Raw genomic sequence first — 12,289 nt, 5'->3', positions numbered from 1 at the left:
TAAACTTTTAGGTAAGGTGACTCTTATGCTAGAAAAGAACGCATTTCATCCTCAGTATCCAGCGTTACATGTTGTTCATATTTATGTTAGAATACCGCAGCAACAGAATTAATCGAACAACGTTACTGCCAAGCCAAGCTCTTTTTACAACACTTTTGACTTTTTTAACAATGCCTAATAAACAAGGCCACTTGTTTTACGCACTTATAGCGAGGCGAGCGGTTTGATCAGAATATTCATCGCCAAGCAAGAGTGGTGTTGTCACTTCACTTCACATAAGATATCTTGCAATTAACAATTTCAGTAAACAAGGAAATGTTTGACACATCACAATACAAGCAACAATAGTGACCTGCAAACATATCAGCGAAAAATAGGCTCTAATAACAGGGAAAATAACCAGGCACTATGAAACAAACGCTTGTGGAAATCACCAAAAAATCATAATTCTATCGTAATTCATGAAAAGTCTTCCCTCTAAAAAAGCAATGAGTTGGTTTTTCATCTTTTTTGTGAGTGTCAATAAAACCGTCTTTCCTCTATTATAGACAACTGTCACTTGTGGTATGTTTCTCGGCAGCCGATTTGTAACAAGAATTGACAGCAATAGAGACGTGTTTCGCCCATGAAGCTGGGCTCATCAGTATCGCACCGTATTCTTGCCACAAATTTATTCGACCGCCGCTTGAAGGGGGCGTTCTTCCCGGCTGTGAGCACTCAGCGTTCTTCCCGAGCAGTGAGCACTCACTAGTACAGCCAGCAGTTGCGATTCGCTAACCATAATGGTGTAGCTTCGATTAACAACATTTTGCAGTACTTGCTTCGGCAGTACATATTATATATATACTAAAATTGGAGCGATACAGAGAAGATTAGCATGGCCCCTGCGCAAGGATGACACGCAAAATCGTGAAGTGTTCCATATTTCTTCTAAAAAAATAAAAACATTTTGCTGTACTAAGCTAAATATTTTCATAATGCAATCAGAAAAAGTCTTTAAGTTTATAATATTTTGCCAATTTATTATAAATTGAGTTCACACACCGACCAATTTTGCCAAAAAAAACTTGCACAAAGAGATGACAGACATTGCAATTTTCTGTATCAAAAATGCCAAAACTTCATGTCAAAGAAATTGGAATTTTGCCAAACTGAGTACGTATCAGTTTTAAACTGCAGTCCCTCTCAAAAAAACATGGAACAACTAAAATAACTCATCATAAAGACATAACATGAACAGGTAAATAGTTTCAGAAAAAAATTTTGAGTTTGGTCATGGCTACATGGCCAAAGCACCCCCCAAAATTTTTGAAACGTTGTTTTCATCTATAAATGATATCTTTTCACCAATTTTGACTGGAAATTCAGATTCCTTGCCCCCAAAAAGTATTTTACATATTTTAGTTGTTTGTTTAGCTATAAATTACGAGATATTAGCAAAATTTGAATTTTGGGGGGGCACGCAGCCCCTGTCAGGTGGTGAATTTTAAACCCCCACAACTTCTAAACCACTTGGTCAATTTCAAAAAAAAAATTTTTGGTGTGCTCAGTTAATGATTGTGAACTTACTGCCAAAGTATGAAACATTTCCAAGAGTATTGGTTTTTTCATGGCCTGAAATATACTGGAATGACCCAACCTCTTTCAACTTCACGTTTTAGCCAAAATTTCTACAAATTGGAAATGCGCCATTTTGTTCCAACATTTGAAAATAATTACCTTACCTCGTACTGTATTTACAGCTCTTTGAATCGACGGTGGTTGTGCTCATATATGCCATCAATTACACACAAAAATTGATCAACAACATCCCACTCGGCATTTAAATTACATCTTTATGTCAACAACTCTCATATTTAATTTCAATAAAGAGTACCGTACCGGTATTTATTTGAGAAAGTACTTTTTTTTCCGCGAGTAAAAAGTTTCACATGGACTATCCTAGAACGGAAAAATATACAACTACTGTAATATAATTGATCGGTTTAATTAGTTAAACGTACTTCTTTATAGTAGGCTATGCAACTGCTGCAGCAATTCTACCACAATAAGAAACTGAATTCCAACTACAAACGCATCACATGTTCACAAATTTGAAAGAAAAATGCGTCACAGACGAAAACAAATAACACTTGTTTTCTTTTATGACGTCCTTTCTGTTTTGCAACAAAATGGTTTGTGTGCTTCACCATTCAAATCAATTCAATTTATTTATTTTTTCTTTGCTAGCGCGAACACGTAGAAAACTTGAAAGTAAATACACGAATTCGGCACCAACAAAAGGAAAAGATGGCAAAACCCAAAGGTTTAAAATATGCATAAAACAGCGCTAGCAAATCACTATCTTTAATTTGCACAGCCACTAACCTAGAAAAAAAAACAGAGAAAAAAATGTGAAAACAAACACGCGAACGAACTAGCGCGAACACGTAGAAAACTTGAAAGTAGATATCAATCAATCAATCAATGTTTTATTTGTCAGTAACAGGAACATAGGTACATGTTTGAAATATGCAATATACACAGTACAAAAGTTACACAGGTTCCCATACCGACAGGGAGACAACGAGACGACCATACGGTCTACTAGTCAATTGCCACCCTACGGAAATTACGATTTTGCCATTTAAAATCAGCTTACAAGAGAAAAATAATAATTGAAACGTTCCCGCGCTTCAATAACAGCATACGCACAAAAAAACAAACATATTGATGATAACGTAGGCCAAAACACAAAATTCCATGAAGCAAGCAGAGAATAATAAAGTTTTCGAAGCAACTGACAAGTTGGTTTCCATAACATATCACTTACGATGCACTGTAGCTTTGTAAAATTAACGTTTTGATCTTTTTTTTGAAACAATGAAATGATAAGTTTTTTAGCCTACTTGGAACCTCTGACCAGAGCATTGGTCCCAATACCTGCATGGACTTCTTGCCAAATTCTGTGTTTGATCTGTTTATAAAATAATTGTTGCCTGTTTGATATCTTGTGTTATGCTGATGAATAGATGAAGCATTTGTAAATAAATCACAATACGTAGACGGATACTCATTCATATGAACTTTGTACATATGTTTTTTTATTTCAATGTTATGTATGTCTTTTAGTTTCAAGATGTTCATTTTGAAAAATAAAAAATTAGTGTAAGCATAGTAATTTTGATAAATTCAAGACAAATGTACGACTAGTCCAATTGATGTCAAGTTATCTTGTTGTGTATCGCGATTTCGAATAATAAATTCAGCTTGCTGGGCGTGCAGTTGTTCTCTTGCGTTATATTGCCTTTTTCATTATTTTTGCATTTAATTGATAGTGACTGTATCAATTTGATCCGTTATAGGGCAATTTTGTGTCACTTTTGTGCGAGGATGGCTTGCCTCCCCAGAATCCCTCCCTGGCGTTGTCACTCCGTTTTACTAATGTATGACTTAATTCCCTTCATAATTTAAATAATATTGTCACTACTGCTCGCAGACTAAATTTATTTGTTTCTTAGCAACCGAAAAACACTATTGTTGATTTCTTTCTAAACTTAACTGCTGCATTCTTAAACTGACCTACTGAAGATTTTACTATGCCTGTTATAAAGTTGTGCTGAAGAGAATTTATTATTCGAAATCGCGATACACAACAAGATAACTTGACATCAATTGGACTAGTCGTACATTTGTCTTGAATTTATAATTATTTGGCAGTGCATCCTATGGATCCGTAATTGGGCCTCTCTCTTGCATCAGCTTGCTGGGCGTGCAGTTGTTCTCTTGCGTTATATTGCCTTTTTCATTATTTTTGCATTTAATTGATAGTGACTGTATCAATTTGATCCGTTATAGGGCAATTTTGTGTCACTTTTGTGCGAGGATGGCTTGCCTCCCCAGAATCCCTCCCTGGCGTTGTCACTCCGTTTTACTAATGTATGACTTAATTCCCTTCATAATTTAAATAATATTGTCACTACTGCTCGCAGACTAAATTTATTTGTTTCTTAGCAACCGAAAAACACTATTGTTGATTTCTTTCTAAACTTAACTGCTGCATTCTTAAACTGACCTACTGAAGATTTTACTATGCCTGTTATAAAGTTGTGCTGAAGAGAATTTATTATTCGAAATCGCGATACACAACAAGATAACTTGACATCAATTGGACTAGTCGTACATTTGTCTTGAATTTATAATTATTTGGCAGTGCATCCTATGGATCCGTAATTGGGCCTCTCTCTTGCATCAGCTTGCTGGGCGTGCAGTTGTTCTCTTGCGTTATATTGCCTTTTTCATTATTTTTGCATAGTAATTTTGTTTCGTAATTATTCTTATAACCTTTTTTTGTAATTTTATTAATGGATCCAGTGCACTGTCACAGGCCTTTCCCCAGCTTGAAATACAATATTGCAAATGACAGTAAATCAAAGCGTGATACACATCTTTTAAAGTGTCTGTGTTGACATAATTTCTGAGTTTAAGCAACGCCCATGAACCTTTTGCTACTTTTCCGCAAATTTTATCTATGTGATATTTCCATGTTAATTTGTTATCTATGTAAACGCCAAGGTATTTTATTTGATCTTTTTGTTGAATGCTTGTGTTACCAATGTTAATGTTAAAATTTTTTATGTGTTTTTTATTTGTTATTAGCATGTATTCAGTTTTTGAGAAATTTAATGATAATCTATTAAGCTTCAACCAGTTGTAAACTTTTTGCATTTCGGCATTCACATTGTTCTGCAAATTTATTTCACATTTGTCGCTCATCATAAGATTGGTGTCGTCAGCAAATAGTTTAACATTCATGTTTGTTGAATTTGGTAAGTCATTTATATAGAGTAAGAAAAGAAGGGGTCCCAATGTCGATCCTTGGGGCACACCGCAGGTAACCTGTCTTGAGTTTGAAGAGATTACATTGACGACCGTGTGCTGTAGACGATTGCTGATATAGCTTTTTAACAATTGTAATGGAAGGCCCCGAAAACCGTATGTTTGCAGTTTCTGTATGAGAATAGTGTGATCAACTGTGTCGAAGGCTTTAGCTAAATCAAGAAATACAGAGCAAGTTGTATCTTTATTATCTAGGTTAGTTAAGATGTTATCACAAACGTTTGACACAGCTAACGAAGTGGAATATTGAGGTCTAAATCCATACTGATGTGGTGTGATCAGGTCTTTTTTTGTTAGATAATTGTACATTTGTTCATACAGGCATTTTTCGAATATTTTGGTGAAGGGGGACAATAGTGATATGGGCCTATAGTTGGAACAATTTTTCCTGGAGCCACTTTTGAAGATTGGGGTAACTTGAGCGACCTTTAGTACATCAGGATATACACCTTTATCGATACACTCATTGAATAAGTTGGTGAGGAAAGGGGCGATTATTGGTGAGGATAGTTTGACAAATCTTATAGGTATTCCATCATGTCCCGTACTTTTAGAGACAGAAAGATTATTAAGATGTTTTAATACTTCTTCTTGATTGACAGGTTTTAGGAAAAAGGAGAATGGGACACTTTGCAATTTCAATAATGAGCCAGGAGACGGTAGAGGGATTTTAGATGCCATAGAAGGACCAATTTCTGTGAAATAATCATTAACAGTTACTTATTTGTGCAGGGTCAGATATTTTTTCATTGTCAGTGCTAATTATTTCTTCTGGTATGTGAGCTGTGTGCTTATGTTTGTACTTGATCATGTCATTTATGGTTTTCCATATTTTTCCAGTGTTGTGCTTGCTTTGCGTAATAAGAAAACTGTAATGCATTTTTTTTGCTTGCTCTTTGGTATGAGTAAGTACATTTCTGTACTTTTTGTATGTTGCTTGTGCAGAAGTGTTTGTTGGGTCTTTTATTTTTAAGTGATATAGTCTGTTTTTAGTTTTGATGGAGTTCAAAATTCCTTTTGTTAGCCATGGTTTGGTCTTGAGTTTTCTTTCTCTTTGAGACAACAATCGTAAAGGTGAATGCTTGTTTAAAGTGTCATTAAAAGTGTCGATGAAATGATTAAAATTGCTATGAACTGAATCATTCCTTTCTGTGTATTGGTTGGTCAAGCTATTTTCCAGATCACAAACGAATTCATCAGCAACAAAGTTTTTCATGTTCCTTACTTTTTGTGTATATTTTTCTTGTTTTGGTTTTACAGAGTTTATCACAACTACAATAGGAAAGTGGTCAGAAACATCGTGAATAAGAACATGGCATTGAATTTTATTTGATTGGTCGTTGCTGTATACATGATCGATTAAAGTTGAACTTGTGGAAGTTACACGGGTTGGGGATTGTACTAATTGATTGCAGCCTAAAGAGAGAAACGCATCAGAGAGATAAAGAGAGATAAAGAGAGATACAGTACACGAATTCGGCACCAAAAAAAGGAAAAGATGGCAAAACCAAAAGGTTTAAAATACTGTATGCATAAAACAGCGCTAGAAAATCACTATCTTTAATTTGCACAGCCACTAACCTAGAAAAGAAACAGAGAAAAAAAATGTGAAAACAAGCCTACAATTACATTTAACACTTACAAGTACAACAAGGGCGATTTAAACTTTACGAAAGTCAAAAGAAATTTAAAAAAAGTTTGCGAATATTTAATGTTCAAGATTAAAAATAATTTTTTGTCAGCATGCTTCTCTGGCAACTTTATTAAATTAGACGACATACATCAATATGGTACAAGTACAAGACATTAGGATGAAACCAGACTTTTTCTTCCCATGTTTGAAACAAACTTTGGCAAAAAACACTCCATTTCTTGTGTGTAGCCTAGGCTACAAGAGTGACATTTCACACCACATAAAATATTTACCGTTACATTGTCCGCCCGTTAGCTCAGTGGTTACGCGCCCGGCTCAAGATCACGTTGAGCTGGTTCGACTCTCGGGGTGTGCGTTTGAGCAACGTATGTCAGGACTGCTCAGTGCTCTCCATTCAGCGGCACCTAGTGAATGGAATAATTCTCCGGCAACAACACTTCAACAATCAAAAAAACTTCACTCTGCCACTGTGGTTAACCGGCCCTGCGTCAAGAGCTTGTACAATGTACAAGTATGCGAAACTACCAGGAATAACCTATCAAGGCTTTGTCAGTCCGAGGATAAAGATTCAAAACCAAACCGTTCTATCGCTTTAAAAAAAAATGTCAAAAACCAACTGCTACATAAATATAGGCTACATGCGTATCCTACCATAAATGCTCAATACAAAGGATAACTTTCTATTAACCAACCTTTATATCATCATATCGTACGTATTAACCTTTGTTCTCTACATTAGTATCAAATTGTCCTGTTTTTGTATGTTTTACATAAAACTTAATGCAATTCGGTGCTGGGTTTCACGTTTTCCCCGTTATTTCAGGAAAACTTTCTCGAGTGCCGTAGCTTTATTTAGCACATAATCACATATCGGTCGTTGGTAAATTCTTGCCTCTTGGTCGCTGGTTTAAATCTTCATCCTCGGCTTACTCAGTCTGAGAATGGAGATTCAAACCAACAGCAGACGTTGTTTCTCGATCTCAGTGGCGAACTATTTTTATTCATTGAAGTAGGCTAGTGTGCCTGCCTCTGCACACCTGTGTGTATGAATATGTAGCTAGATTTATTGTTTTGGGTTGGTGGCTGGCTAGATGACTGCTTATGGTCTTTCGCTACCATCCTGATTGCGCCTTAATCTAACCAACAATTGTGCAATGCATTGTTTTGACAATTACAAACAATAATTACAGAAAGCTAGCTCAGTGTGACTACACAGTTCAGTTCAGTTTATTTTTTGTTTTGTTGGCGAAAAAGAAAGACACAAAAAGCAAAAACACAATAAACACAAATAATTCGCACAACAAGGATGGCAGCGAAAGACCAAAAGGTCACCAAAGTCAGCTACCACCCAAACATTTAAACAAAAGACCCAAAATTAAGAACATTAACACATACGGTATATAATATATAGCACAATACCAGCACTTTAATTTGTAAAAATTAACAATGGAATTAACAATACATTAACAATGGAATAACACAGGGCAACATAAAAAACACATTGTGTAAAGAAATAAGCGGATGATACGTTTCAGGAGTGATCATTGTACAAATTCTTTAATAAATATTTATATTTAAATTTAAAAACATTGTAAGACTTTTCTTTTATTTCTTTTGGTACTTGATTCCATAGTTTCACTCCATTAAAACATAGCATCTTCTTACCAGAGTTTGACGTTGTAGAAGGCAAATATAAATCAATTTTTTAGTTCTGACGGGTTTTATGAAGGTGAATTTCATTTACAAAAATAAAGCAGCTAGCAAAGGCCCGGGGCAACATTTTGTGCACATAATTGTACATAAATTTTGCAGTTTCTAATTTAATAATAGCCTATCGTCAATTCTGAGCACATTAAATTGGTGATAAAGAACAGTTGTATTTGTTGACATCGGCAAAAATAAGCAGGATCGAATGAACTTGTTTTGTAACACTTGTAGTGGAGCAAGCAATGTAGAGTTTGCTCTTCCCCAATTTATAATCGAGTATTGGATCTTGGATTGAAACAAAGCATAATATAAAGCCCGTAATACTGTTAAAGGGACAATGTATCTCAGCTTAAATGCTATGCCGCAGACCTTTGCAAGCTGTTTTCTAAGATTAATAATATGACTATCCCATGTCAATCGCTCATCCAAAGTTACACCTAGATAATTTATACATTGCTTCCTTTCGATGGATCGGCCACTGATGGACAGACTAAAATTTTCTGCTGCACTTTTTTTGTTGCAGAGGATCATATAAGTAGTTTTACTATAATTTAATGAAAGTTTATTGGATTTCATCCACACATTAATTTTTTCTATTTCTCTATTGACATTTTTTTGGAGAGATGACAGGCATTTATCTGACATATGAAAGTTTGAGTCATCAGCAAAAAGTGTAGTTGAAAAAGAAGATGCATTTGGAAGATCATTCACATAAAGAAAAAAAAGCAAAGGACCAAGGATTGACCCCTGTGGGACACCACATTTAACAACATTGAAATTAAAATTCTTACCGTTAATTTTTGTACTTCGCATTCTATTTGTTAGATAAGATGTTAAAACGTTTAAAAACTTGCCACGAAAGCCATAATGGTGAAGTTTTTTTTAAAAGTATGCTATCATCAACTGTATCGAAAACTTTACTTAAATCAACAAAAACCGAGCATGTATATTTATGATTAGGGCAACCAATTTTTTGACCTAAAAACTTGAAATTTTGACTTTATAATTTACAAATTTTGACCTAATTTTGACCAATAACTTTCTACGTTTGCAACCCGAATGCGAAATACAAAGCATATAAGAAATCGAACCGTTAGGTAAGGATATCTTCTTTTTCTAATGAAATAAAAATGTGGAAGACTCAACCACACCACAGCTAACGAACACATAATGAAAGTCACTCGAAAAACTGCAAAAGATAAATATGGAGTGCCTTTAAATATCCCGAAATTACTGAGAGGGTTCTGCAGTATTATACTTCAACATCAAGGAATGTTTCACATTATCGCCTTTGAAGTTCCTGTCTCTCGCCAAAAATTTTCATAAAATAGAGAAGCTTCTCTCTACTGATACAGAAGTTGCCAGGGAGTTCCTCAACAAGCTATAAAAATGCGGTGAAATATCATCTCGTCCCATTTTCACAATGCACTTGATGTCATTTCTTGAGATTCTTGCTTGAATATATTTTCCAATTAGGCAGCCATCAACACCAAAGTTAAGGGACCTCATTTTCTGGTAAGCTTCTTGAATGGTGCATCGGCTGTCTTCCATCTTCTGAATTAAATCAAACAGTGCACTGTACTGCTCTTCTATTTCTACAAGGTGAGTAGCTAAATTGGGAGCTTTTACAGCATCTTGAGCACGCCGCAGCAAGACACCACCATCATGGAAGCCTTCCACAATATTTCTTACTTTAGGTAGACTTCTTGAATAATAGAAAGCAGCTTTCAACCAAGTACCCCATCTAGTTACATTTGGCTGTGGAAGTTGGCCAATGGAAGTAAAACTAGCTCTTCTTGACCTGTTTTTAATGGTCACTGCTTTAACCCTGGCAACCAACTCATCAACAGCAGGGTAGTTGGCTAATATTCAATCGTCAGTAGTGGGCCAGTGGCCCCAACAAGATTATTACCTCAGAAATTGCAACAGATGGATTATTACGTCAGAACAGCAGCAGAAATTGCAACAAAAAATCAGTATCTGCGTAGCTTTAATAAAATATCAACAGAGAGAAGAAAAACTACGTTAAAAGAAAATTTTGACCTAACCATGCATTTTGACTTTTTTTTTACTTAATAACTTTGAAACCTCTCTTCGTGTCAGCCTGAAATTTAGTTTGTGGACGTTTTATAAACTTTGAACAGAGCAGAAAAATTTTGACTTTATTGACTTTTGGTTGCCCTATTTATGATCATTCAAGTTAGAAAGTAAATCATTATAAATTTTTGTCAATGCTAAGCTTGTTGAATCATTTTCACGAAAACCATGTTGAGCTGGGGTTAAAATATTATATTTGTCAATAAAATTCATCATCCGTTTATATAGAATTTTTGCGAAAATTTTGGCAAAAGTTGGCAATAAAGAAATTGGTCGCAAATCTGTAAAGTGTAAAGGTGAACTAACTTTTGGTACAGGTATTATCAGACTTTTTTTGAGTACATCAGGAAAGATTTCTTGCAAGACACATTTAGCCTATTCAGTACTTTTGTTAAAAAAGGGCATATAATTACATTAGCCATTTTGATAAATTTAGAAGGTATTTCAAAAATGCCTGAAGCTTTATTTGCTTTGAGGCTCCTTATAGCATCAGATACTTCTATCTCATTTATATCAGGAAAGCCAAAAGAAGAAGATTTTCTGTTTAACATGAATGATTCGAAATTTACATTTGAATTTGGAATTTTAGCTGCCATTGAAGTTCCAATATTTGTGAAGTAATTATTTAATAAATTAATGAATTCAATAGAATCTGTTTTATAGCTTTTATCATTTATAGTCATAGTTGAAGGAAGCTTTTTAATATTCGAATTTCTTTTCCCCTCTATCATCTCATGAATGATCTTCCATGTTTTCTTGGAGTCACTTTTTGTTTCTTCAAACTTTTTTTTATAATGTTGATTTTTCAGTGATTGTTTCAAATGATTCAGCTTATTGCAATATGCTTTGTATTTCCTCTTTGCTGATTCATTTTTATTTTTTATCCAATATCTAAATAGTCTGTTTTTTGTTTTAATAGATTTATGAATGCCTTTTGTTATCCATGGTTTGTTAGAGAGCTTAATTTCAGTTCTCGACATGTTTCTAAATGGTGCATGTTTATCTAGTGCAGTGGTTCTTAACCTATGGGTAATTACCCACATGTGGGTAATTTCAAGATAGCAGGTGGGTAATCAGCTGAAATAGAATATTTAGAATTATAGATGTAACAAACAATGTCACAGTTGTAAGTGGTAAACGTTCAAAACAACCTAACAAGCACAGTGATATTTTATGATTTTTAGAATTGTTTCGTCATAGTGATTTATTTTTCGCATCATTTTTGTTGCCAGTTTTATGTATTTCATTTTTGTGACATAATAGTAAGATGTTTCTTGTATAATCAGTTCATTTACAGTTGTTTTATGAGCAAGCTTGATGGCTGCGTTGCTGTTAGCAGTTGTTTGAAGTAGTTTATACAGTGTATTTGTATATAGTGTACATTTAAAGTTAGTGTTGAGACGAGCGAGCTATATCATATTCTTTTGAAGATGAAAGCTTGGAAAAATTCTGGGGAATGATGGGGAAAGCATATCCAAAAGTTGTGCAAAACCGTTGACTATGTTCCCTTCCACTTATCTCTGTGAATCAGCATTTTCAAGTGTTGTTGCTTTGAAGTCAAATTTCGAAACAAGCTGTTAGATCTGTAGTCAGATTTGCTTTGTGCAATATCCAAAATCGCACCCAATATTGCATCGATTGTACACAAAAACAGCGCAAATGTCTCACTGAAACTATTGATGCCGTTCTTTACATTAAATGTTGTTTTTGTTGAATAACGCTGTTTTATATTTTTAATATCGTAAAATAGATAAAATTAGATTCTGGGTAATGGAACTTTGATCTGGACAGAAATGGGTAATATGGGAAAAAAGGTTAAGAACCCCTGATCTAGTGTTACTTGAAAAAAAATTTTCTCACAGGTTAGAAAAAATAAGTAAACATAAACGGATACAATTAAATACAGATATACCGTAGCCTACTACTTCTTTAGATAAATGTTGATTGATCAAA

The 12,289-nt window shown here is 34.5% G+C and overlaps 1 protein-coding gene and 1 pseudogene across 1 annotated transcript in view; both read left to right on the top strand.

The window, feature by feature from the left end:
• The window catches only part of LOC145770764 (GLIPR1-like protein 1), a 29,868-nt gene extending 24,269 nt beyond the window's left edge, over nucleotides 1-5,599 (top strand). Inside the window, exon 3 of the mRNA XM_082582479.1 lies at nucleotides 5,481-5,599. The gene's annotated coding sequence lies outside the window, so the exon portion shown is untranslated. The remainder of the gene's footprint in view (nucleotides 1-5,480) is intronic.
• LOC145771425 (U6 spliceosomal RNA) lies at nucleotides 831-929 on the top strand (annotated as a pseudogene).
• Nucleotides 5,600-12,289: the final 6,690 nt, after the last annotated feature.

This window comes from Aplidium turbinatum, chromosome 5 (genome assembly GCF_918807975.1).
Source record: "Aplidium turbinatum chromosome 5, kaAplTurb1.1, whole genome shotgun sequence".
Lineage (NCBI taxonomy): Eukaryota > Metazoa > Chordata > Ascidiacea > Aplousobranchia > Polyclinidae > Aplidium > Aplidium turbinatum.
The sequence above is the reverse complement of the archived record's forward strand: the minus strand, read 5'-3'. Positions and strand labels throughout refer to the sequence as shown.